Source organism: Cryptomeria japonica, chromosome 2 (genome assembly GCF_030272615.1).
Source record: "Cryptomeria japonica chromosome 2, Sugi_1.0, whole genome shotgun sequence".
Taxonomy (NCBI): domain Eukaryota; kingdom Viridiplantae; phylum Streptophyta; class Pinopsida; order Cupressales; family Cupressaceae; genus Cryptomeria; species Cryptomeria japonica.
This window is the reverse complement of record NC_081406.1, coordinates 233,471,469-233,497,744: the sequence shown is the minus strand read 5'-3', so window position 1 is coordinate 233,497,744 and position 26,276 is coordinate 233,471,469.

Below are 26,276 nucleotides of genomic sequence, written 5' to 3'. Positions count from 1 at the left end.
AAATGTAGGAAGGCCAAGTGCCTAGAGCTCACTGCTCAGTTACAAAAGAAGTCTCACTAACTTACAAAAATGGATTATACAAATCCAATGTCATGTATTGCTTCAGATCAACATTTTCTATGCCAGGTTTAGTACCAGTTCAAGCTCTGTAATAAACATAAACCCTTACACAAAATCTGCCTTACAATTCTCACATTAGGTCTGCAATAGTCTACCCATATACTCTTCTTCTAAATGTTATACAAGATCTCATACTTAAATGAGTCTTATTACAATCCCCCATGTCAGATTACAAAAATATTTTACAATTAAATAAAAAATATAATTAAACAAAATTCCTATCGGCCATGGTGTTGGTAATCAATCTTTTTGGTGCCGGTGAACTGTATGCTGATGTAGAGTCTGCCAGTGCCAATACCTGCTGGTAACATATGAATGTAAGGTTTCCATCAATGACAAAACCTTCAATCACCTACAATTTTTCATTGGAGTGTGCATTTGCCAACACACATTTCCCCAATCACTTCTGACTCTGACCCTAAGGATAATGAGCGTCTGGCTTTCAGAAGGGTGCAAAGGAAGGATGTGGTAAAACCATCCGTAGAACAAAAGAAGGAAAAACCAAGGAGGAGACTTGTCAGAAACGCAACTCAACCTACTGCACCTCCACCACTAGTAAGGAAGCCTATGCAGAAGAGGAAACTAGTCACACCAACAACAACAAGCAAAAAGCAGAAGGGTGATGATACTGGATTTGGTAAGACAACAATGACCTATGCTAAAATTATTGATGAAGTGACAAAAGAAAGGATATTGAAAAATATTTCAAAATATTATGAATTTTTTAAAGAGAGTGAGAAAAATGAGTTAGAGGAAGCTATTTTATTGTATATAGATATCTATAAGAAGGCATTAGTTAAAATTTTGAATGAAATACCTTTACCTCTATACAATAAATTTGAAGCTAGGAGACTTGATGCTATCAAAAGGGATAAGGAAATTAAGGAAGTTGCAATTTTGGAACAATGTGGCACTATAAATAATGAACAGATGAAAAGATGTATAGATGTAGCATCCTAAAATTGTGACACTTGCAATTTCGACTGCATTTGGGTCTTCACGATGGTGGCGCAATGTTGAATCTGAATGGAGACCCCGAAACCTATTTGCGACATCAAAAACTGCATATTTTTGCACCTTGGCCTGATCCTTCCTTGCACCCTAGTGTCCCGGGAGGTGGGACCATGGCGCCCAGCGCCCTGGTCCCTGGCCCTATTTTGGGCCCAGTCTCTTGTTGGGCATCGGGTCTTTAAGCTTGTAAATTGGAAAATAATTCTCCTAGGTCGGCCTAAGGTCAGAAAAATCAGTCTCCTAACCCTAATTGACAAGTATATAAACTACATTTCCTCTCCCAAAAAAGGGAGGAAAAACATATGTGTGCAAGAGGTGGAAGCAATATTCAAACATTCAAACATTCAAGCATTCAAACATTCCTTCAAGCAATTGAGCATTCTAAGTCTCTATTCAAGGCTAAGTGTTGCATTCAAGACAAGGATTCAATCATTGAAGAGGAGATCACCTACAACATACAAAATACAACATTCATTACACCTTCGCATGTAAGAATACAAACATTCTTACAACAAGGTATCAGTACTTGTTTACATTACAAAAATTTACATTTATAGCATTCTCATTTCTTGGTTAATTCCAAAACCGGGGTTTGACCTAAAGGCAAACCCCTAATCCCTAACCCCCCAATCGTCCTCTCTTTTCTGTGTGTAGGTTGCAGGTACGCGGCTGTAATTGAAGATCTGGAATCCTTGTGCAGAGACGAACAGATCCCCCTTCATTTCGCGGATTTTTCGGAGGACCGTGTGCACTTCGGGCGCCATCATCCCATCAACTTTCACTCAAATTTGTAGGACAACATCGTCTCAACATTTTACTGCTAATTTCAGGTCCGTAGCTTCATCCCGTGTCCCTATCTCCATTTATAAGTGAATCTTTCCTACTTCACATGTACTCCTAGTTCAATCCTTCTATCTACATTCTTTACAAAAGAGGGTATCCTTGATGTCTCAACCCTTGAAACTCATTTAGAATTCAATCCTATATTGTGTGGGATTGGATCTTGTGGGTTTCATCCCCTCTTTTGAATGTAAAGTCTCTCCTAAGTGAAAATTGTAAACCCTAGTGACCTCCTTTCTCTCTCCTTGGAGTGGGGGAAACACCTAGGGTTCGATTTTCCACTTTACATTTTGGTGAACCTGACGTGAACATCCTAATTCTGATTATTCATGGTTAGATCTAAATTTTTTTTTTTCCTTAATTACATTTCCATGTTTGATCTTTTGCAAATTTTAAGAGGTTAATTGCATAAAAACCCTAAATTTTCTTTTTTAGTAATTGAGCTTGTGAAATGTTTAATTGTTAATGCTTGTTTTAGATCTATCCTTCTATTGCAAATTGTCAATTCATATTTGTGCTTTAATTCTGAAAATTAAGTGGTTAAGTGTCAAAACCCTAATTTTTAAAACCCTCTTGATTCAACATTTGACCAATGATTTCACTGATCAAAACACCTCCAAATCGGCTGTAACTTTCGATTCCGCAACAAAATCATAATATCTCTCATCCCTAAAAATTTTGAAAAAAGTTGCGAGGACCGTGTGCACCCCGAGCACCATTGTCCTCGACATTTTTTCCAAAATTTTGGGAGTTAGATCTTACTGTATTTTTCTGCTAAAATCCAGAATTTTGGCTGATTTTATCAATTCTAACACTTTCAAAATTAAAGTCAAAATTGGTCTAGTGATTGCTTGGGTTAAGGCTTATAATCATTCAAAAATTGTTGAAATTGAAATTTGTATCAAAATTGTATTTCTTACTGTCCTAAATCTGAAAAGTGTGTTGGTATTCATTTGAAATTTCATTGCTTTATTCAAATTTTTGCAGTTTGTGGCTTTTGAAATTAAATGTTTAATTGCAACAACCTTGATTTCCACTTTCAGAATTGAATTTTGCGTGAAATTGAGTCAACTTTCAAATTTCAAAGCCTGCATTGCTTTTAGTATTCCCTCTAAAATCATAAAATTCAAAATTTCAGTTTCCCTCTCTTTTTCAAAAATTCAAAATTTGCATTTTTCAACAATCTTGGTAGGGTTGAATTTTGAGATTGCAACTTTAATTTGGCCTATCTACAGATCGTATAATCACTTAATTTTTTCAGATTAGCTTTAAAATCATCATAACCTTCATCCCTCAAAATTTCAAAAAAAGTTGCGAGGACCGTGTGCACTCCATTCGCCACGGTCCCTGACATTTTTTCCGAAATTTCGGGAGATTGTCCTGATTGTATTTAACAGCTTAAATCTAGGAGATTGGCTGATTTTATTGAAATTTGCTACCTCTAAAATTCAAAATCTTCTCTCTCTCTTTGGTGCATGAGTTTTACAACAATAAGCCCTACTTACACTATTCTCGTTAGATGAAGCCTTAGAATTAAGTCTTTCCAAGGTTTAATTACCGAGGAGATGGAACCTAATTTGAATGGCCTTTTTAACGAGGACACGGGTAATTCCTCTAATCCTCTTAATGATGAAGAAGCTCTCCATGAGGTTTATGTAGAACAAATTTCAAAATTGGATAACCAATTTGATGATTTTCAGCAATGGATGTCTCAAGAATATCCCGATAGTCAAGCTCTTTCCTTAATTGAGGGTCTAAAACGTATGGTTCAAAGTGATAAGAATGGAATTGATATTTTGCGTGGTATTGCACACATTGTGGATTTGAATGTGATGCCTATGAAGAGTTGTGCCAAAACTTTAGGTTATACACAACCTCCTACTCAAGTCAATCATTCTATTCCTTTGACAACTTCTATTGCTAGTATACCTACTTTTACATCAAACATAATGACTATTTCAATACAAGACATTCTGCCTATGATCACCAGTCATGGGGGCAATCCTTCTTCTTCAAACAACCCTCTTCCTTCATTCAATCCAACTTCTTCATTCATTCCTTCAATGAGTGTTCCTATTATATCTCCACAAATGAACATGGCACAAGGGGGCAATTCGTTTAATCATTCCATTCCTCCTTGTAGTGTTCCTCCTTTCCAATCATCTCCTATGACTAACTATCATAGTGTCCCGCCACCTTACTCTCAATCAATACCTTCTTTCAATAACATAATACCTCCATCACAATCTAACACGTCTAACATGAACTCTTCGACTGAAGTGACCATTAACAATCTTGCACAAACTGTCTCTTCTTTACAGCAACAAATTGCCTCTATGAATCAATCTAAGTTTAGTGTGCCCACATTTGATGTTGCGAGCCCACTTTCTCTTGACATTGTTCGAGCTATCCCCCCTAAGCATGTTGAAATCCCACAATTGGAGCTTTATAATGGTAAAGGTGATCCTCTAACACATGTTAAGACTTTTCAAACAATATGTACCGATTTTTCTTATGACCAAAGGTTGCTTGCAAAACTGTTTACTAGAACATTAAGAGATAAGGCTCTACAATGGTATTGCTCATTGCCTTCCGATTCTATTACTTCTTTCCAACAACTTGCAAATGCTTTTATTCAACAATTTCAAAACAATATAAGTCCTAAAGTTACTTTGATTGATTTAATGCATTGTAAACAAGGTGTTAAAGAAAAAGTGACTGATTTCATTGGTAGATATAAGCATTTGTGTGCTCATATTTCTTTTCCAGTACCTGACAATGATATTCAAAGAATCTTTATTTCTAATTTACAAAAAGATATTAGAGAAAAACTTCTGTTTTCCGAGTTTACTTCTTTCCAACAGTTGTGCGCAACTCTTCACAATTATCAACTGACTGTGAGTCAAATGGAACAAGCAAATCCTATGGCTCCGAGTGATAAGGGTGATAGTAGTCAACAACCATTTGGGAAGTTTAAACTGAACAGAGAGTCCATTAAATTCAATGAAAACATCATCAACAACAATGTGAATGCAACATTAGGTGTGCCTCCTATTTCTAAGTTTTTCAAGAAAGAATGAAATTTTACTCCTTTGAATGAATCATTGCATAGTATTATGAATAAGTTATTGGAACAAAATGTGCTTACTCTCCCTCCTATAAAGCAAATAGATCCTGCAAAGATTAATTCACCCTATTTTGATAACAAATCTTTTTGTCAATTTCATCGTCAACCTGGGCATGATACTGAAAAATGTTTTGCTTTAAAGGGTAAAATTCAAGATTTGATTGATAATAATACTATCTCTGTTTCAGGTGTGAATGATAAAGGCAACACATTTGTAGCTCCTCCTTACCAAAACCTTAAGATTTTTACTGATCCATTACCTTCTCATACCTCTAATGTGATTGAGACTAATGATTCCTCTTTCTCACCTGATAGTCTTGTGTCTATGACTCCGAATGTGATTAACTTTGTAGAGCAACAGAAAATCCCTAGAGAACCTTCCATCACATTTGATTCTAGTGAAACTATCAGGGCACCTGATCGTCCTTTATATATAGTTGCAAAAGTCAAGAATACACCTTGTCGTGGAGTGCTTATTGATCCTTCTTGCATGGTTAATGTCATTACTGAATAATTTCTTTTTACTTTGCAATTGAATCAAGTAATCTATGACAAAACAAATGTGGTTGTGAAACTATTTGATGCATTTTCTTCTCCTACAATTGGTTCTATTACATTACCTATTGAGGTCCATAACAAAGCCCTTGATGTGAGCTTTTCTATTATTCCATCATCCGAACAATTTCATGTGAAGCTAGGCTATCCTTGGCTATCTTCCATGAAAGCTATTGCTTCTCCTATTCACAAGTATTTGAAATTTCCCCATAATGGTGAAGTTGTTACTGTCAATCATAGTCTCTTTAAACCAACTGAAAGAACTTCTAGCATTCCTATTGATTATTTTTGGCCTAAACAATTCCAATCTCTTCCACCGCGAAGTGATCATCTTTTCAAATCTTATCAAAAGTGGAAAAAAGATATGATCCTATCTCTAAGTGAACCTAGAACACCCAAACTTGATATTCCTATCATTCTTGAGAAGGAATTTCTTCCTTTGAAAGATAAAACTAATGTCTTTCCTCAAGAAGATTCCCAACCCATCCCTATGGATGTGACTATGTCTATGTCTAATAGACTTTCTAAAGGTAGACCTATACCTCCTCGTCATGATGGACTTGGTCTCCTTCCTAAACCAAATATTCCTCCTTTATATGGAGCAGTTCCTCCTCCTTCCTCTTATAGAGAGAAGAGACCTTCCTCTTCTCCTATTATTCAACCTAAGAGACCACAACCCAAACACCCAAGTGATAAGGATGAGAACATTCCTCCTCCTCAATCTTCTAAACTTCCTACTAAGACTAGACGAAATCGTTCTGCACGTGAATGCCGATGAAAGAATCATCTTAGAGCTTGTGCAGCTGCTTCTCAAACTTTGCAATCCCCAAAAACACCTTTAGCTAGTATTATTCCATTTTCTCCTCAGCCGAAAATTGAGCCAAAATCTCCTAAACATAAGATGCATGATGGTCTTGATCCTGTACGAGTTAAAGATCCTATTTTTATAAATCTTGATGATGATATAGATGAAAATGTTATTCATGATGAAATTGTTACTCTTCTTGCTTCTGATAGTGAATATGAATATGTTGATGTTGATAACCATTTATCTAACGAATTTTCTAAAGCACTTATCCTAGCTCCTAGGCAAGAACAACATGGCTTGGAACATGAACATAGCCATTGTTTGGATCTTGTGATAGCTCCATCTGCTGTGTTGGATGTTCCTCCTCTAGCGTGTTTCCTACCTTCCCAAAATATTGATCAGCAAGACTGGGGGGTAGATGATGTGCTAGACTAGTTTCATTAGCATAGCAGACTCTCTCCTCCTCTCTTGATCTCTTTTGTTACTTCTTCTATGTGTTATTCTCATTCTTCTATTTGTTGTCCTTAGTGTTGTCTACTTGAGGATGATGCAAAGCATTGAGATCTCTTTTGGTCTCTCTCATGTTGACTCAAAAGACACATGTGTTCCCTTCTTCTAGGTGACCTTCCTTGATTGGGGAATGAAGAACAATTATGCATACATACATATGATATACATGAATTATCATCTAGCATACTGACCCCAAGGAAAGCGAAGTCACCTTGTGCTTTGTGTTTTGTGTCTATTATCCTTGGGTTTATCTCACACTTGGGGGCTAAATCCTTGTGATAACGTGCTCCTTTCCCTTCTCATTTCCTATATGTATCACTACCTTAAAGCAATCACCCCCGATGAGGCGTGTGTGATAGCTTTAATGTAGGGGGGCATACACCCCGTTCATATCTCTTCAAGATACTTGAAAATTTCTTGACAAATTTAGCTTTGCCTTGAAATTTTTTTATATCTTTCTTGCATGACTCATAGTGAGGGAACCTTAATACTAGCAGTCATGGTTCTCCCTCGTGATCTTCCCTTTTACTTTGTCAATCGAAGTCATAAGATATTTAGTCCACTGGGGGCTTGGTGTATCTTGCCTCCTTGACGTGGTGAAAGTCTTTCAATGTTGTTTCCTTGTACTTTACCAGAAGTATGGGCGTACACTTATACTCCCACTAAAGTGGGGGCTAAATGTAGCATCCTAAAATTGTGACACTTGCAATTTAAACTACATTTGGGTGTTCACGATGGTGGTGCGACGTTGAATCTGAATGGAGACCCTGAAACCTGTTTGCGACATCAAAAACTGCATATTTCTGCACCTTAGCCTGATCCTTCCTTGCACCCTGCTGTCCCGAGAGGTGGGACCATGGCGCCCAGCACCCTGCTCCTTTAGGACCATGGTGCCTAGCACCCTGGTCCCGTAGGACCATGGCGCCCAGCGCCCTAGTCCCTGGCCCTATTTTGGGCCCGGTCTCTTGTTGGGCATCGGGTCTTTAAGCTTGCAAATTGGAAAATAATTCTCCTAGGTCGGCCTAAGGTCGGAAAAATCAGTCTCCTAACCCTAATTGACAAGTATATAAACTACATTTCCTCTCCCAAAAAAGGGAGGAAAAACATATGTGTGCAAGAGGTGGAAGCGATATTCAAACATTCAAACATTCAAGCATTCAAACATTCCTTCAAGCAATTGAGCATTCTAAGTCTCTATTCAAGGCTAAGTGTTGCATTCAAGACAAGGATTCAATCATTGAAGAGGAGATCACCTACAACATACAAAATACAACATTCATTACACCTTCGCATGTAAGAATACAAACATTCTTACAACAAGGTATCAGTACTTGTTTACATTACAAACATTTACATTTACAACATTCTCATTTCTTGGTTAATTCCAAAACTGGGGTTTGACCTAAAGGCAAACCCCTAATCCCTAACCCCCCAATCGTCCTCTCTTTTCTATGTGTAGGTTGCAGGTACACGGCTGTAATTGAAGATCTGGAATCCTTGTGCAGAGACGAATAGATCCCCCTTCGTTTTGCGGATTTTTCGGAGGACCGTGTGCACTCCGGACACCATCGTCCTGTCAACTTTCGCTCAAATTTGCAAGATAGCATCGTCTCAACATTTTACTGCTAATTTCAAGTCCGTAGCTTCATCCCGTGTCCCTATCTCCATTTATAAGCAAATCTTTCCTACTTCACATGTACTCCTAGTTCAATCCTTCTATCTACATTCTTTACAAAAGAGGGTATCCTTGATGTCTCAACCCTTGAAACTCATTTAGAATTCAATCCTGCATTGTGTGGGATTGGATCTTGTGGGTTTCAACCCCTCTTTTGAATGTAAAGTCTCTCCTAAGTGAAAACCGTCAACCCTAGTGACCTCCTTTCTCTCTCCTTGGAGTGGGGGAAACACTTAGGGTTCGATTTTCTACCTTACAATAGATACTGCTAATAGGACAATTTTTTGTAGTAAAAATCGGTAGATAAGCCTTATTTTGGGTAGAGTGAATGAGATGGTAAATGAGACAAGTAACAGGTGGACAAAAATTTGCACTTTTGGAAAAATGTGGCACTATAAATAATGAAGAGATGAAAAGATGTATAGATACTACTAATAGGACAATTTTTTGTAGTAAAAACCGGTAGATAAGTCTTATGTAGGGTAGAGTGCATGAGGTGGTAAATGAGACAAGTAATGGGTGGACAAAATTCTTTCAGAAAAAACCCAGAATTTCTCACATCTCAGGAGGAATTTGGAAAGGCAACATCCTCTACAATTCCTACCAAATCAAAAGAAAATGGTATTTTAGGCAGTTCTACTCCAATTTTGACACATCACAACCGGTTGTAACTAAAGGCACACATTCACAACCGACAGTCACAGAGAGTGTACAGGACACTGTAAACATTTTGGATAATACTCCACCAAAAGTAATCGACATTGCACCAAGTGGCGAAGCCACCGGTGCAAAAGAGGTTGATATGGACAATGTTAAATCAACTAAGTCCATACCGGCAAGCAAAACAGATTCATCAACAAGAGTTTTGGCAATTGACACTTCTTAGGTCTAGAAGAAATCAATTTCCGAGTTAAGTCCAACAGAACTAATGATGATGGCCACTCATAAATTGTTAAAGGAAGGAATTGTAGACAAAGGGTTAATTGATCAATCTGTCTCTATATTACACAAAATAATGTTTGACTGTTAGATAGAGGATGGAGCAAGCCCTTTCATTAAGCTCAAAGCTTTAATAGAACACATATCAAATAACTATCAATCCTTGAGAAAGATTGCAGACCGACAGGCTTTGGAGAGTTTCTTTGCAGCTAAAAGAGCATTTTTTGATCAGCTTAGAGAAAATGAGAAGAAGAAGATAGAGGACAAACTTATCTCTATTGAGGTTTGTTTGAAACAATGTACTAATATCTACAGAGTATGTTGTAATTTGGGAAGTCAAACAGTCAATGTAAATGACAGCTAGAAAGAATTATATGACAAAATGGCTAACTCTTTTGATGGGCTAACTACACTAACTACATCTGTTGATGGACAAATTTTGTCCTTGGAGAACCAAGTTTTTTCGTTTGAGAAAGAAAAAGATAAAATATTGAGGAGAGCAAGAAATTTAAGAGGACTAGTGAGTCCAAGACTTGACTCTTTGGGTGTTCACAAGAGAGAATGCATCGACATGCTAGCCAAGCCCACATCGGTAGATACCCAGGAGAAGGAATCACTTGCCCACTTACTCAGTGGACTTGCATCGGTATCAGACACTTTCAAATCAAGCTGGGACACATATCTTCAGTTGTTGCAAACGACATACCCAGAAATTTTAAAGATGACTAAGCTCAAATGACTCTAACTGTATTCTTTCATTTTTTGTTCTTTCACTGATCTTTGGCATTAATGTCAAAGGGGGAGTATGTAAATTTGTGAAAAATATCAGGGAATATGTTATCAGTTAAAGCATGTTTCTAAGGGGGAGCACACCGACAGGGAATCCATTTTTCACATGGTTGCCATCAAGGCCAAAGGGGGAGATTGTTGGCAATTGAAACTCATTGGATTTATTTTGTTATCATTGATGGCAACAAGATCATATAGAAGGCAACAAGACTTGATGGAAGTCTCAAACCAGCACTAGGAGGCATATACAGGCAAATATCGACATTGGAAGCATTCAGGGCTACACCGGCACTGACATCAGTACTTCAAGGAAGCCGACATCAAGAACGATTTATTTTAGTAAATGATTTTGTAGTTATTGTTGAGGCCCACATTGAATATTCTTTGTAAATTCATTGTAAGCTAACATAAGGAATATCATATATTATAGTTATATAAGTCAGTCTGCTAAGTCAATTTTCAAAGAAGGTATATAGGGTGCGAATGAGAGAATGATGTAATAAGTGAATAACTATAGCAGAAGTGTGATGCAAATTATATGTATGGAGATCATTTTTGTATGCAAACATTGTATCAGGAAATGCTCTATAGATAGATAGGAAAGCACTCTTGGAGGAGAAGTAATACTGGTAATAGTTCAAGATTGTGAACCGGTACAGAGCAGAACCAGAACTGGAACTCTATTTGGCATAGTAGATGCATTCTTGAGTTCATACTTATACTTATATGAGTCTTATTGCAATCCACCATGTTGGATTACAAAAATATTTTACAATTAAATACAAAATATAATTAAACAAAATTCCTGTTGGCCATGGTGCCGATAATGAATCTTTTCCGTGTCGGTGAACTGTATGTCGGTGTAGAGTTTGCCAGTGTCAGTGCTTGTTGGTAACATATGATTGTAAGGTTGACATCAATGACAAAACATTCAATCATCTACAATATCTCATTGGAGTGTGTATTTTCCAACAATCTCCCCCTTTAGCATTGATGGAAACACTCATGAGAAAAATCCAAAAGGTGTCCAAAAATGTTGTCCAAAAAGAATCTGCCAAAATGTCTTATCAAAACTGTGTTATCAAAATGTGTGCTCCCCTTGAGCTGATGATGTCTTCCTTCTGATCATTTTTCTCATCTCCACTACTCCCCCTTTGGCATCAATGACAAAGGCTATCATTCACTCTCAATGGAGTGTGGTTCCTGCCTAGATCCTTGTAACCGGTGGGTTACAATCTGATAGATGTCCACCAATGCAAAATTTTGACTATTGCTAAACCTTTCGCCGTGCTTTATTGCTGCTTCTGTTTTGTGAATTGTATCGGTGAGTATGTGTATTTTCTCTTCCGGTGTCTTAAGTCCTAGAACCAAAGCCTCATAAATTTCTTTTCTCAAGGAAATGAGGTAATCCAGTTTAGGGCCTAGTTTTTATTTTAAATCCTTTGCCTTAAAATTTATCTTTTCTTTATCTTTTTCTAACTTTTCAATTTTCTCCTCAAGAACTGCAATATTCTTTTCAACTTCCAAAAATGAATCTAATGTTCCTATTAAGTTGTCAGCAATATTGTTGATTTCTTTTTGTGCTTTGCTAATCTCTAAATCTATGTCCTCTGTGAAAATATCAGTTTTGCAGTATAGTTTCTTGAAATCCAAAATTGTTTCTCCTAATGCTGGTAATAACTTTTCCATTTGTTCCTTATTCTTCTTCACTATTTCCTCAAAGCATTTTTCTTCCTCCTTATTCATTTTCTCTTTGAATGTATCTTCATTTATCTGGTCTAGTGTTATTAGGTTGCTTGTTATATACTTAGACAATGTGTCTAATTGGCTCAAAGAATCTTTATTATCTATGTTACACTTTGGAGCTATCATCTTCAAAATTGGTAAAGTGTCATCTATAGCCTTATAAGCTTGTGCATTACACTCTGTTATTTTCTTTATTGAATCCAAGAGTACCTCTGTTATATTTGTTGGCCTAAATTCAGTCATTGATGTGCCGGATGACTATCCAACTGTTCTCACAATTTGTAATCCGTCGGTGGTTGTGATAGCTTTGCTTTGCTCTTTCTCTGGAGGGTCAGTTTGTGTTTGCATTTTAGCTACCAAAGGCTTAGGCTTGTCAGATGTAGTCGATGGCACTATCTATGAAGGATCCTGTTGCTCAATGTTTTCCTCAGTATGAACCTATTTACTCTACTAGTTTCTCAGTGTCCTTTCCTGAAGGTGTGTCTATTTGTACTTCTGAAGATTTCCTTGTAGTGTCCACTGTCGGATTTTCTTTGTTTACCTCTGTGTTGTCTACTATCAGTGACTCAGTAGGTATTCTAGTTTTAGTGGTTGTCGGTGGTTCTGGAGATGCATTAGTATGCACACCTGCGGTATCTACCTTTCTAGTAACTAGTGGTTCATTTATTTTTTCAGTTTGTTGTTGTTCCCCAATTCCAATGTTTCCAGCTTCAACATTTTTTGCCAGTGGCTCAGTTGCCACATCCTTCTTTTCAATTGTTTCCTTGTCCACCACAATATTGACTTCCTTTGTGTCAATGTTCATTGTGTATAACACCTCTAAATTAGGATTTGCATCCTCATGTGGTGTTTCCATACTCTTTGTTGCCAGTTGTGTGTCATCAGTTTGTACTGGTGGAGTATCAGAGGTTGGTGGGGGTAAATTTTCTGTTATTTTTAGGCTTGGAGGTCCATTGACCTTACCTTTCCCCTTATCCTTTTGGTAGACTCTGATAGTGTTTGGTCTTTTTATCTCTTCTTGTTTCTCTTTTTCAACAAAAAATATATCCCACTGATCTGTTGTCTCTTTTGTTATTTCATTTACTGTACCTGCCATAAGTGCAACATGTCGATGTCCAGTTGAGAATACTGTCCGGTTTGCTTCACTGATCAGCTCATCAATTTCTTGTGTGGAGTTCACTGGGTGAACTGCAAGTAGCTTTTCTATTTTGATTTTCTTATCTAATTCAACAATAGCTACCATTCTAGCTTCTAACCTTCTGTATAAGTCATTGGGTATCTCATCCACAACTTCCATCAGAAATTTCTTATAAATGTCTAAGTGTAAGATTACACTATTTTCTATGCTCTCCTTTTCATGATTTGATAGTGTGTTATATAACTTACTGATGTTTTTCAATTTCCCATCCTCAGTTATTTCATTCAGAAGTTTATCAAATGGTGGAATAACCTATCTTTCTTTTCTTTTCTTTGGTGTTAATTTCTTAGCCGGAGGCCTAACTGCCTGTTGCTTTTGTCTTGTCCTTCTGGGTGTAGGTGAGGATATCGGTGAGGGTTTTCTTTTTCTTTCTACCCTTTTGAACTCAGTGGGTATCTCACTGTCAGAAGAAGTAGCAATCGGTGAAAGATGTGCTTCTAGTTGAATTCCTTCTAGTTCACTTTCCTTAATACCAGTTTTATTCAAAACATCTTCCTTTATTGCTTTTGCTTGTCTTGAACCTCTCCTAACTATCTACTCAGTTTTCTTAACTCTTTTCTAAGATTGAATGCCACTTTTAATTGTTTCAACATTGCCAAATACTTTTTCTTTCAGTTCCTTAGGGGATTCTAAGAGGGCTTTTGCATAAGTTTCAATTATGTTTTCATTTGTCTCATATCCCATCTCGGTAACCCAAATAGTTCTAAGGACAATTGCCTCCATCTAGATTTCATCTTTCTTTATCACAAAGCATATCTCCTTTTGATACTTATCAACAATTGCTTGAGATAGCCTTATTATTATCTTCATTCTTGCTTTCAAGGTTTGAAAATATTCATTTATATTTTTCTCTCTATCATCTCCCATGTTGTTTAGTATGTCTAATAGTTGCTTTCCTACTTGTAAATCAAAACCAAAGTCTTTCCTACAAATACCGGGTATTTCCTTGGTAATGTATAGCATTAAGAACACAAGCAAGTTACCAAATCTGAAAGTTCCCTTCTTATCACCTTTGATTTTCTTCAAGTTGTCTATCAGTTCATCTTTAAGCCATTCACATACATCAATTCTTGCATTGTCATTCATCATGTCATATGCACTTTTAATACATAAACTAGAGACAGAGTTTAGTCTGTTTGCATGTGTAGCCTTATAATCAAGAATCATACTGACAAATCTAACATTGATGTCCTTCACATCATTGACTCTTAGGGATCTTTTGTCAAATGTTGCGCCGGTTAAGGTCATCACAGTGTCATTTGAAACTTTATTAGTTGTGTCAGGCCTATTATCGGTGGAAGGTAAGCCTGTTATTGTCCTAACTACCTCTTTAGTAATCTTATGGATGGACTCCAACCAAAATAACTCTCCATGAACTATGCTCAAGACTATTCTTATCACATCTTTAGGAAAATCAGGGATACTAAGAATGTCCACAAAGCCTAGGGTTTCCACTATCTTGTGTTCCAGTTTAATATTACCATTTGTATCACAGATTATAGTCCTATACATGTTCATTATTTCCTAGTTCCTCAACATGACAATGTATATACATTCTAGGATCCTCTGCATAAACTACTCCCTTAGGTATTTTCGAAAATGCTCCTAGGGTATCATCTTTCTTCACAATTTTGGGAATAAGTTTGAACACGGCTCTAGGGTGCTTAATAACTTCAATCACAATAGGGTTTGCAATGAATTCAGGTATAGATGAAGAAGCCATAGTTATAAATACCTTAATCTGCCTTTAGGATGAATTGCTTGGATGAATTGCTTCACTTTTCACTGTGGATCCCTTCGCTCAGGATTTTTGCGCTCTCTGGAGATTTGAATGCTCAGTGAATGAAAAAGGAGCCAAAACACTTGCTTTATAATTTTATTTCTTTCAACTGCCACATTTAATGACTGCCAGTTAAGTCAAAAAGTTAACTCATCTACCAGTAAGGAAGTAATTCAACTTCTCACCATCAACCGAGGGTAAATTAGCATGTTTTCAATTAGTTGCCATACCCCCAAAGGATTTTCCTTCATTTAGATGAAGAATCTTCTGCTGGTGGAGTGATACTTTATTCTGCCGGTCGAGGAGTATTCCCATCAACATTCTGATCTGACTTTCGGATCCATTGCTTTGAAAATTATTGCTTTACCTCTTCAAGTTTTTCTTTACCTTTCAAGCTGGGTCCTTTGTTATTTGCTGGTGATGTCTTACTTCTACAAAATTTTGCAATGTGTCCAATTTTGTTACAAGCATAATAAGTCACATTATTTTTTTGAATAGCTTATGTGTTCTGCATTGATTAGATGGATGTCCAAATCTTCCACAAATATAACATCTTACATTCATTTTGCAATTTTATGAATTATGACCAACTTTGTTGCATTTAGAACATTGACCAGTGGGTGTATTAGTGTTCTGATAATTTCTAGATCTACATAGATTTGCTTTATGACCATACTTGTTACAGTTGAAGTATTTCCCATTAAATTTGTAAGCATTAGGTTGTCTTACTTGTTTGCTGTGAGAATGATTGTTTACAGTACCAGAGCTTTCACCAAGTTCAAAGCCAAGGCCATTTGTATCACCATTAGGTTTCTAATTCTTTAGCATGTCATCAAGTTCTTCTAAACTTTTCTTGAATTTCTCCTTGTGTTGATTTGTAGTAGCCAATTCATTTTCGAAGAAATCTTTCTATCTCATGAGTTCAGTTTTGTCATGTTCTAAGTGAATTAGATCTATTTTTAACATATCATTCTCATGACCGAGTCTTAGATTTTCATTTGCAACATCATTGATTCTTCTAGTCAGTTCATCTTCATTCTTCTTTTGATTTTCAATCTCTTTACAAAATCTCATAGTCATATCCTGCATCTCATTCTTCATTATACTATTTTCTTGTCTTAGTTTGTTCACCAGATCATTAAGAGTTTCTTTTTCATCATCATCATTCTGCATATTTTCACAAAGTTTTCTTATTTTGTTTCTTGCAATAGTGAAATTCTCTTGAAGTCCTTGAATGATATCCTGTGCAGCCTTCAGATCATCTTTAAGTTTGATATTATTCACTTTTTTTGCATCATAGTTTGAAAGAGTTGTTTCCAATTGCTTTCTCAAATTTTCCATCTCTACTGGTGTCAAAATCTTCCTAAATGTGTTAGGGTTATGAAAATAGAGAACCAAGCTCTGATACCAATTGTTAGGATTCCCAAAGATACTGAGAGGGGGGGTGAATCACTATCTGACCGGTTAATGAATTTTCTGAACTTATTATATGAAAGCAATTCCAAAACTGTGTACCGGTAAACCAAAATTAATGCAGTAAATAAGAGTAACAACCACAACATGAAAAACACCATAACATAATATTTTTAATGATGAAACCCAGTGTGGGAAAAAGCTCGATGGGATTTGTGAGCCACAATATTTGCTTACTGTTACAATAGGGGCTTGTACATGTAGGAAGGCCAAGTGCCTAGAGCTCACTGCTCAGTTACAAAAGAAGTCTCACTGACTTACAAAAATGGATTATACAAATCCAATGTCATGTACTGCTTTAGATCAGCATCTGCTATGCCAGGTTTAGTACCAGTTTAAGCTCTGTAATAATCATAAACCCTTATCCAAAATCTGCCTTACAATTCGCACATAAGGTCTGCAATAGTCTACCCATATACTCTTTCTTCTAAATGATCTACAAGATCTCATACTTATATGAGTCTTATTACAATCCACCATGTCGGTTTACAAAAAGATTTTATAATTAAATACAAAATATAATTAAACAAAATTCCTGTCAGCCATGGTGCCGGTAATCAATCTTTTCAGTGCTGGTGAACTGTATGTCGGTGTAGAGTCTGCCAGTGCCGGTGCCTGCCGGTAACATATGATTGTAAGGTTGCCATCAATGAAAAAACCTTCAATCACCTACAATTTCTCATTGGAGTGTGCATTTTCCAACACACATTTCCCCAATAACTTCTGACTCTAACACTAAGGATAATGAGCTTCTGGCTTTCAGAAGGGTGCAAATGAAGGATGTGGTAAAACCACCGGTAGAGAAAAAAAATGCAGAACTAAGGAGGAGACTTGTCATAAAGGCAACTCAACCTACTGCACCTCCACCATCGGTAAGGAAGCCTATGCAGAAGAGGAAACTAGTCACACTGACAAGAACAAGCAAAAAGCAGAAGGGTAATGATACCGGATTTGGTAAGACAACAATGACCTATGCTGAAATTATTGATAAAGTGACAAAAGATGGGATATTGAAGAATATATCAAAATATTATGAATTTTTTAAAGAGAGTTAGAGGAAGCTATTTTATTCTATATAGATATCTATAAGAAGGCATTGGCTAAATTTTTTAATGAAATACCTTTACCTCTATACAATAAACTTGAAGCTAGGAGACTTGATGCTATCAAAAGGGATACGGAAATTAAGGAAGTTGCAACTTTGGAACAATGTGGCACTATAAATAATGAAGAGATGAAAAGATGTATAGATACTGCTAATAGGACAATTTTTAGTAGTAAAAACCAACAAATAAGTCTTATGTTGGGTAGAGTGAGTGAGGTGGTAAATGAGACAAGTAAGGGGTGGACAAAATTCTTTCAGAAAAAACCCAGACTTTCTCACATCTCAGGAAGAATTTGCAAAGGCAACATCCTCTACAATTCCTGATAGATCAAAAGGAAAGGTTATTTTAGGCAGTTCTACTCCAATTTTGACACATCACAACCGGTTGTAACTAAAGGCACACATCCACAACCAACAGTCATCGAGAGTGTACAGGACACTGTAAACATTATGGATAACACTCCACCAAAAGTAATTGACACTACACCAAGTGGCGAAACCACCGGTGCAAAAGAGGTTGATATGGACAATGTTAAATCAACTAAGTCCATACCGGCAAGCAAAATAGATTCACCGGCAAGAGTTTTGGCAATTGACACTTCTCAAGTCGAGAAGAAATCAGTTTATGAGTTAAGTCCAACAGAACTAATGATGATGGCCACTCATAAATTGTTAAAGGAAGGAACTGTAGACAAAGGGTTAATTGATCAATCTATCTCTATATTACATAGAATAATGTCTGACTATCAGATAGAGGATGGAGCAAGCCCTTCCGTTAAGCTCAAAGCTTTAACAGAACACATATCAAATAACTATCAATCCTTGAGAAAGATTGCAGACCAATAGGCTTTGGAGAGTTTCTTTGCAACTAAAAGAGCATCTTTTGATCAGCTTATAGAAACTGAGAAGAAGAAGATAGAGGACAAACTTATCTCTATTGAGATTTGTTTGAAACAATGTACTAATATCTATAGAGTATGTTGTAGTTTGGGAAGTTGAACAGTCAATGTAAATGACAGATTGAAAGAACTATATGACAAAATGGCTAATTCTTTTGATGGGCTAACTACACTAACTACATCTGTTGATGGACAAATTTTGTCCTTGGAGAACCAAGTTTTTTCTTTTGAGAAAGAAAAAGATAAAATACTGAGGAGAGCAAGAAATTTAAGAGGACTGGTGAGTCCAAGACTTGACTCTTTGGGTTTTCACAAGAGAGAATGCATCGACATGCTAGCCAAGCCCACACTGGTAGATACCCAGGAGAAGGAATTAATTTCCCACTTACTCAGTGCACTTGCATCGGTATAAGACACTTTCAAATCAGGCTAGGACACATATCTTCAGTTGCTGCAAACGACATACCCAGAAATTTTAAGGATGACTAAGCTCAAATGACTCTAACTGTATTCTTTCATTTTTTGTTCTTTCACCGGTCTTTGGCATTAATGTCAAAGGGGGAGTATGTAAATCTGTGAAAAATATTAGGGAATATGTTATCAATTAAAGTGTGTTTCTCAGGGGGAGCACATTGGCAGGGAATCCATTTTTCACATGAGTGTTGCCATCAAGGCCAAAGGGGGAAATTGTTGGCAATTGACACTCATTGGATTCATTTTGTTGTCATTGATTGCAACAAGATCAGATAGAAGGCAACAAGACTTGATGGAAGTCTCAAACCGGCACTAGGAGGCATATATAGGCAAATATCGACATTGGAAGCATTCAGGGCTACACCGGCACCAATAGCAACACTGACACCGGCACCAGCAGTGACATCAGTACTTCAAGGAAGCTGACATCAAGAAAGATTTATTTTAGTAAATGATTTTGTAATTATTGTTGAGGCCCACATTGAATATTCTTTGTAAATTCATTGTAAGCCGACATAAGGCATATCATATGTTATAGGTAAATAAGTAAGTCTGCTAAGTCAATTTTGAAAGAAGGTATATAGGGTGCGAATGAGAGAATGATGTAATAGGTGAATAAGTATAGCAAAACTGTGATGCGAATTATATGTATGGAGATCATTTTTGTATGCGTGCATTGTATCATGCAATGATCTATGGATATATAGGAAAGCACTCTTGGAGGAGAAGAAATACTGGTAATAGTTCAAGATTGTGAACCAGTTGTTGGTGCCCAAAACCGCAGATTGGAAAACCCAAAGACTTGCCAACTCCTCAGGAAATCTAATCAGCCTTCGCCAACGAATAGGGATGGTTGAAGACCAAATCCCTCTGCACTTTAGGCTCCACAAGACCTAGGTGGGTGTACCCTTCCCTCTCAAGCACAAAAGAGTTATTTAAATGTGGATTTAATCCTCTAAGCAAGTTTACACAACTGGCAAATTAGTGTTCTGCAACTATGCTATATCATGTGCTTTAGCTGAATACTTTGAAAACTGAAAAATGAATATGAATAAAAGTGTATGTTAAAGATATTGTATATTGAAAATGAAATGCTTTAAATACTTGAATGAAATTTGCAAGGATTAGATCAAATAGGATATGGAAGAATGTTTCTCTGTAAGGTCCTTATGCATACAAATCAAAATCTTAGAAATAAATAACAGACCAATGCCTCTATCCAGGAATACGCATGATACTTTGTGGACAAATAATTCAATTAAACTCTTGAGACAGTTTTCAGGCAACTTGTAACACAAGACTATCAATACAGAGGTTCCATTAAGTGCTATAAGAACATGAAGAAGCAAATCTTATATTCAACTATAGCAACTTGTGGTGGCACATTGTATTAAACCCTTTATCAGATTTATCAAGAGGACAAAATGAAATTCATCAACACAAAAGTATACACGAATTTTGGAATTGAAACAACAAATCTTGTATATTAATTTTTGGAAAGTGAATGCATACAATAGCTACACTTACAGATACTCCATTACACAATGATTTCTCAAAATGATACTTCCATTCCTACAGACTTCTCCAATACGGACATCCCATAGCCCCTACTGGCAGCCTGACAGATTGTGAATTGTTCTGGATCCCTTTTCTTAATTGAAAAAGACTCCCTATAAATACCTAATCCAAAAGACATATGTGAAAGTACACACCCTTTCGCATACAGGAGGGAGTTACAGACAATTGTTTTTCCAAAGGACACACCCTTTGGTTTACATAGATAATTACATTTGAATCCCTAAAATACACACTAAATAAAACTTCAATAATATATCCTTTATCCTCTGCTTTGATAATACTTCCCATGCACATAAAATAAACCAATCAAATCTCTTATTAATTAAAGATTAAATATATTCCACTTTAGATTAGGCAATAATCATTTTACCCTATGTAAAATATTTATTTACAACAATTCACTTAAATCAAAGTATTAAACACTTGTAAATATTTATTCCAATAATAGTTTTTATTAAATAACATAAGGTAAAAGATTTTGTATAGTAAGTAAAAGAAAATACTTCCCTTCCGATAATGGTACAATACTTTCTCACCTTTTGGTAATCTTTAATTTGGGTTGGAAATATTATATCATATAAAGTAACCTTTGCAAAAACCAATCAAGCATTAAATGACTCACCCTAATGAATATGTTCAAATTATTTACCTAGGGTGAAAATAATATGTATATGGAAGGATCACTTAAATAAATAAATTCTTTTCATCATTGTACTTATGGTAAAAATACATTTTCTCCAAAATAATAATAACCATTCTTTGATCTTGCATAAAATCAACCCTAATATATACATGTTCCATTTTATTCACTTAGGGTGAAAAATATAAATGATCAAATGATAATACCAAAATGTGAAAATTTATTAGGTCATCAAATTAAAGAATTAACCATGGTAAAAGAACTTATAAAATATAACTTTCTTTGTGATTAAATCTATCCCTTTATTACCTCTCAAAAGGTAATTTCAAAAGATAATATTGAAAACTATTATTATCCTATCAAATGTTGTAAACAAGATTTCTTTTGCCAAGGTACTCCTGAAAATCATCAAATTATAATATCAAAACATTAAATTAAATTTCGTGAGTAAGGGATACTTCCTGTTAATATGCACCCAAGAAATATAATTTTTACCTATAGTATCCTGCACAAAACATAAAAAAAATCAACTAGCTTGATAGGTCATATGTTCCTATTTCATAGGGATATATTTAATAAAATCATTGATAATATTTTCCCCACGCAGATAAAAATATTTTCCCCCTAAAGAGACATATGATCTTTGCACACAATTAGGGTAAAATATTTCTAATAAAATATGATATTAACATAAAACTTGAAAAGTAAATGGAAACTTCTTGAGTAAACATTCAAATAAGGATATTAAAGATTTGAGAGTGTTTTTACTTTCACTTGAATAATTTCCAAAGTAACAAAGAATTTGCCATAATAACCTCTTGAAATTAATTTTACCTTTAAATTAATAAATCAAAAGCAAATGATTAAAACATACCTACCTTTGCTTGATAAAAATACATTACCTTGGCAAATATTCCATAATAGATTTTCATCTTGAAGGCAAACTCAATTTGGTTGGAAATAATTGAGCACATGGGATGCATACTTGCAACAAACCATTAACTACATGATAAGATGGTTTACCCTAACATAAATTATTGAATTTATTAACTCTAGGGCGAATAATAGGCATATTAAAAGATTAAAAATCCACAATGCTTTTTATTATCTCCACTTGTGATTTGAAACATTTCACACCTTTGAAACATTTTTCAAAATAAGATCCATTTATATGAAATAACATTTTACCTTAATATATATTTTACCAATGTTTTAGGGTAAAAATAATTTATTTAAATCACATATTTAAAAATGTATTTCCACATTTCAAGATTACTTTAATAAATTAAAATCTTGTGGAAATATTTGCAAATTATTATCCATAGTAATTTACCCTAATAAACATTTTCAAGTAATACAATAGAGCAATTGGTAAAAGGGGAGGGTAGGTATGGGTAGTTAGGAAGGTCGGGTTGAGAGGTTGAGTGTTCAACTCCCTCTTCTTGCCCTTTTGTAAAAATATATTTTATTTTTAAATCATTTATATGCAAAATATAATCACATTGCAAAAAATATTCTTGGGTAAGATATACTCCCTGTAGAATAATTTTTTGATTGTCCAACCTGGATAATTTTAGGTTCCACTAGTGGCTCTAATTGGGGACGTGCGTTCATACCTGGACGCAACGAGAATCCAGCAATTTCTGGGAGAGTAGACCATCCTTGAAATTCTCAGTAAATACGTTCCAATTGAGATGTAATATCTCTTTCAATCCTTGGGTCCCACTTGATTTTTCATCAACATAGCTATGTCTCAAAGGATGCACACAAACAATCATTTAGAGCCCCAAAACAACTTCAAAACTCTACTAAAAAAATAAAAACGTGATTTCATCTCTTGAGCAGCAACAAAAATTATTTACTATCTATCATTTTAAAATTTCACATAATGGATTACATTTAGATTTACATATGATAATGTAACATAATAATATAATAATATCTAAAATGTAAACAAAAATAAGAATGTATCCTACTTTCAAATGAAACATTAGGGTTGTGAGAGAGCACACCTGGCATGATTTGAATCTGTGAAATATACACATACCTAGAGTTAATTGCCTAACGTGTGAATCAGACTCGGGTGGCCCAAGGCCCCCACAAATCAACATTTTCTCTTTCCTCTATCAAATACCTGATTTTGGTTATGTAACAATATGTCCTTCCTGAAAATATTAACATTTGCTTCACCATTCTTTAATTTATTGTTCTTTTTCATTTGGACTGGAATATGATACATATAGTTTCCTTCACACTCCTTCATCCACCTTAATTTAGATAAATTATATCTCAATAATATTTTACCCTTACTTTGAAACCCTATTACTTTGGAAGATAAGGATTTGGTAAATTTCCTTTGCAACTTTGCTCTTTGGAAATATTTATGCCTCCCAACTTAATATCCAGATTTAATTCCACACAACCTTTATTGCAACATTCTATAAAATTTATCCCTTTCAGATTATGTTCCATTATTTTTACCATCTCCTTATTTTGGAAAAATATTTCACTTTTCTCAAATAATAGATTAGGGAACTCATCACATATGACTTTACTATAATGTAAATTTGATAAATTTTTTATACCATCTTTAGACATATTTTCTTTTTCCTCGTGTTCTGGAAATAACTTATCCTTTTCACATAAAAACTTAGGGCATGTATCGTTCTTGGCAATATTTGGCAAAAATACTATTTCTTTTTGCCCTAAAACTTTATCATATAATATTTCTGCAACATCATCATTTGGTATATTTTTTCTTATGTCCTCTTCAAAAAATGAATTTGAAAACATAGAATATATATGCATAACCTCATGAAAACCCTTTTCTAGTTTATTGCACAAAAAATCATCTGACAAATCACAATGCACATCTTCATAAAATTTTTCTTTAGAGTTATCATCATATGCTTCACACACTTCATCTTCAATAACAATGTCTTTACAAATGTCCTTCATTGAAGTATCTTCCTGTGCATGAAATATATGAACATCAACTTCACAGAGAGAATTAAAAGATGATTCACTCTGGAAATATAATTCTTCATACTTCCCAAGGGGTCTCATCATTGAAGGGATTGTTGTAGCTATCATATAATACCTTTTCTTTTTTATATTCATTTTTTTCTTTGGAATCATTCTTTACTTCATCAAACATACCTTGAATGTGTCCAAATTCATTAATTTGCTCTTTTTGAAAAAAAATTGGACCATTTTTCTGAATGTACCTTTCATATTCCTTCTCTAATAAATAAGAGATTTCCTCTATACTAAGCAATGTTTCTTCCTCTTCCTTACATTCAGCTACACACATGCCCTCTTCCTTTTTTAAACCTGTATTTTCTACCTCATGTGGAGTCCAAATAATACCATGTCTTTCTAAAGATTTAAATATATGCTTTAATTCAGGATCATGAGATATCCCTAATTCATCCATTTTGTTTGAAAATGAAGGCATGCTATCTACGGGTATTTTTACATAAATGTTTATCATCCTGGTGATCAATCCCGATATAGATTCACCCTCGTATCTTTCTAAATCAAAGAAGGAATCCAAAGGGGACATGCATGATTCTTCTTCCATATTGCAAATCTGTTCCTCTTCCTCTTTATAGTACATGTCATCTTCTTCATCATCTGCAACATGAAACTCATATAAGAACCATTGCTCAAATTCCCTCATTGATGAAATACTATGTGTAGGTAATGCTTCATAAGCTTCTCTCCTGTAACCCCATAATGTCCTGATGAAGAGCTTCATCACTAGATCCTCTGCATCGATTTCATAATCTTTTACAAATGTGTAAAATGCATTTAAATGATCAATCGCCGATTCATCCCATTCTCCATGAAACTTTGGTACCAGTGGTGAAAGTTTAGGGAGTATGCACTTTGTAGGGACACATTGAAATCCTCTAAGATCCAATGGCCTGATGCCATCTGGAATAAATGGTTTTCTTTGAAATGGTTGTCCAATTCGATACATCATGAATTAATTTCAACTAAAAACAAATTTTTCTTTTTCTTATGGATTGTCTCCCTTAGCAGAGTCACTGAAATATTTTGTTGAATAGAGTCGCCACCTTAAATTTAAGGAAAAAATTGTTCCTAACTTATCTGATCTTTTGGGATCTCTCCTCCAGTAGAGTCTGATACAACACACCAGAAACTCTGGATAGTCCTTCTCTGACTACTCCCCAGCAGAGTCGCCAATCTGTTGTGTGACTCATATGGGGAAAACAAAACTTATCAAATATTGAATGAAGAAACACTAGAGCTTCTAGGTGAATGTTAAACTAGGTATGACAAATCCCCAGCAGAGTCGCCAATCTGTTGGTTGTGGGACTCGAATGGGGAACTCTCAACTAGTTACTAATTCAATGATCTATCACCAAAGATTCTAGATTATATTTTACCAATATCTTTAATTTAACTCCCCAATAGAATCTTAATAATTCCTCCCCAGCAGAGTCACCAATTTGTTGGTGCCCAAAACCGCAGATTGGAAAACCCAAAGACTTGCCAACTCCTTAGGAAATCCAATCAGCCTTGGCCAACGAACAGGGATGGTCAAAGACCAAATCCCTCTGCACTTCAGGCTCCACAAGACCTAGGTGGGTGTACCCTTCCCTCTCAAGCACAAAAGAGTTATTTAAATGTGGATTTAATCCTCTAAGCAAGTTTACACAATTGGCAAATTAGTGTTCTGCAACTATGCTATATCATGTGCTTTAGCTGAATACTTTGAAAACTGAAAACTGAATATGAATAAAAGTGTATGTTAAAGATATTGTATATTGAAAATGAAATGCTTTCAAGACTTGAATGAAATTTGCAAGGATTAGATCAAATAGGATATGGAAGAATGTTTCTCTGTAAGGTCCTTATGCATACAAATCAAAATCTTAGAAATAAATAATAGACCAGTGCCTCTATCCAGGAATATGCACGATACTTTGTGGACAAATAATTCAATTAAACTCTTGAGACAGTTTTCAGGCAACTTGTAA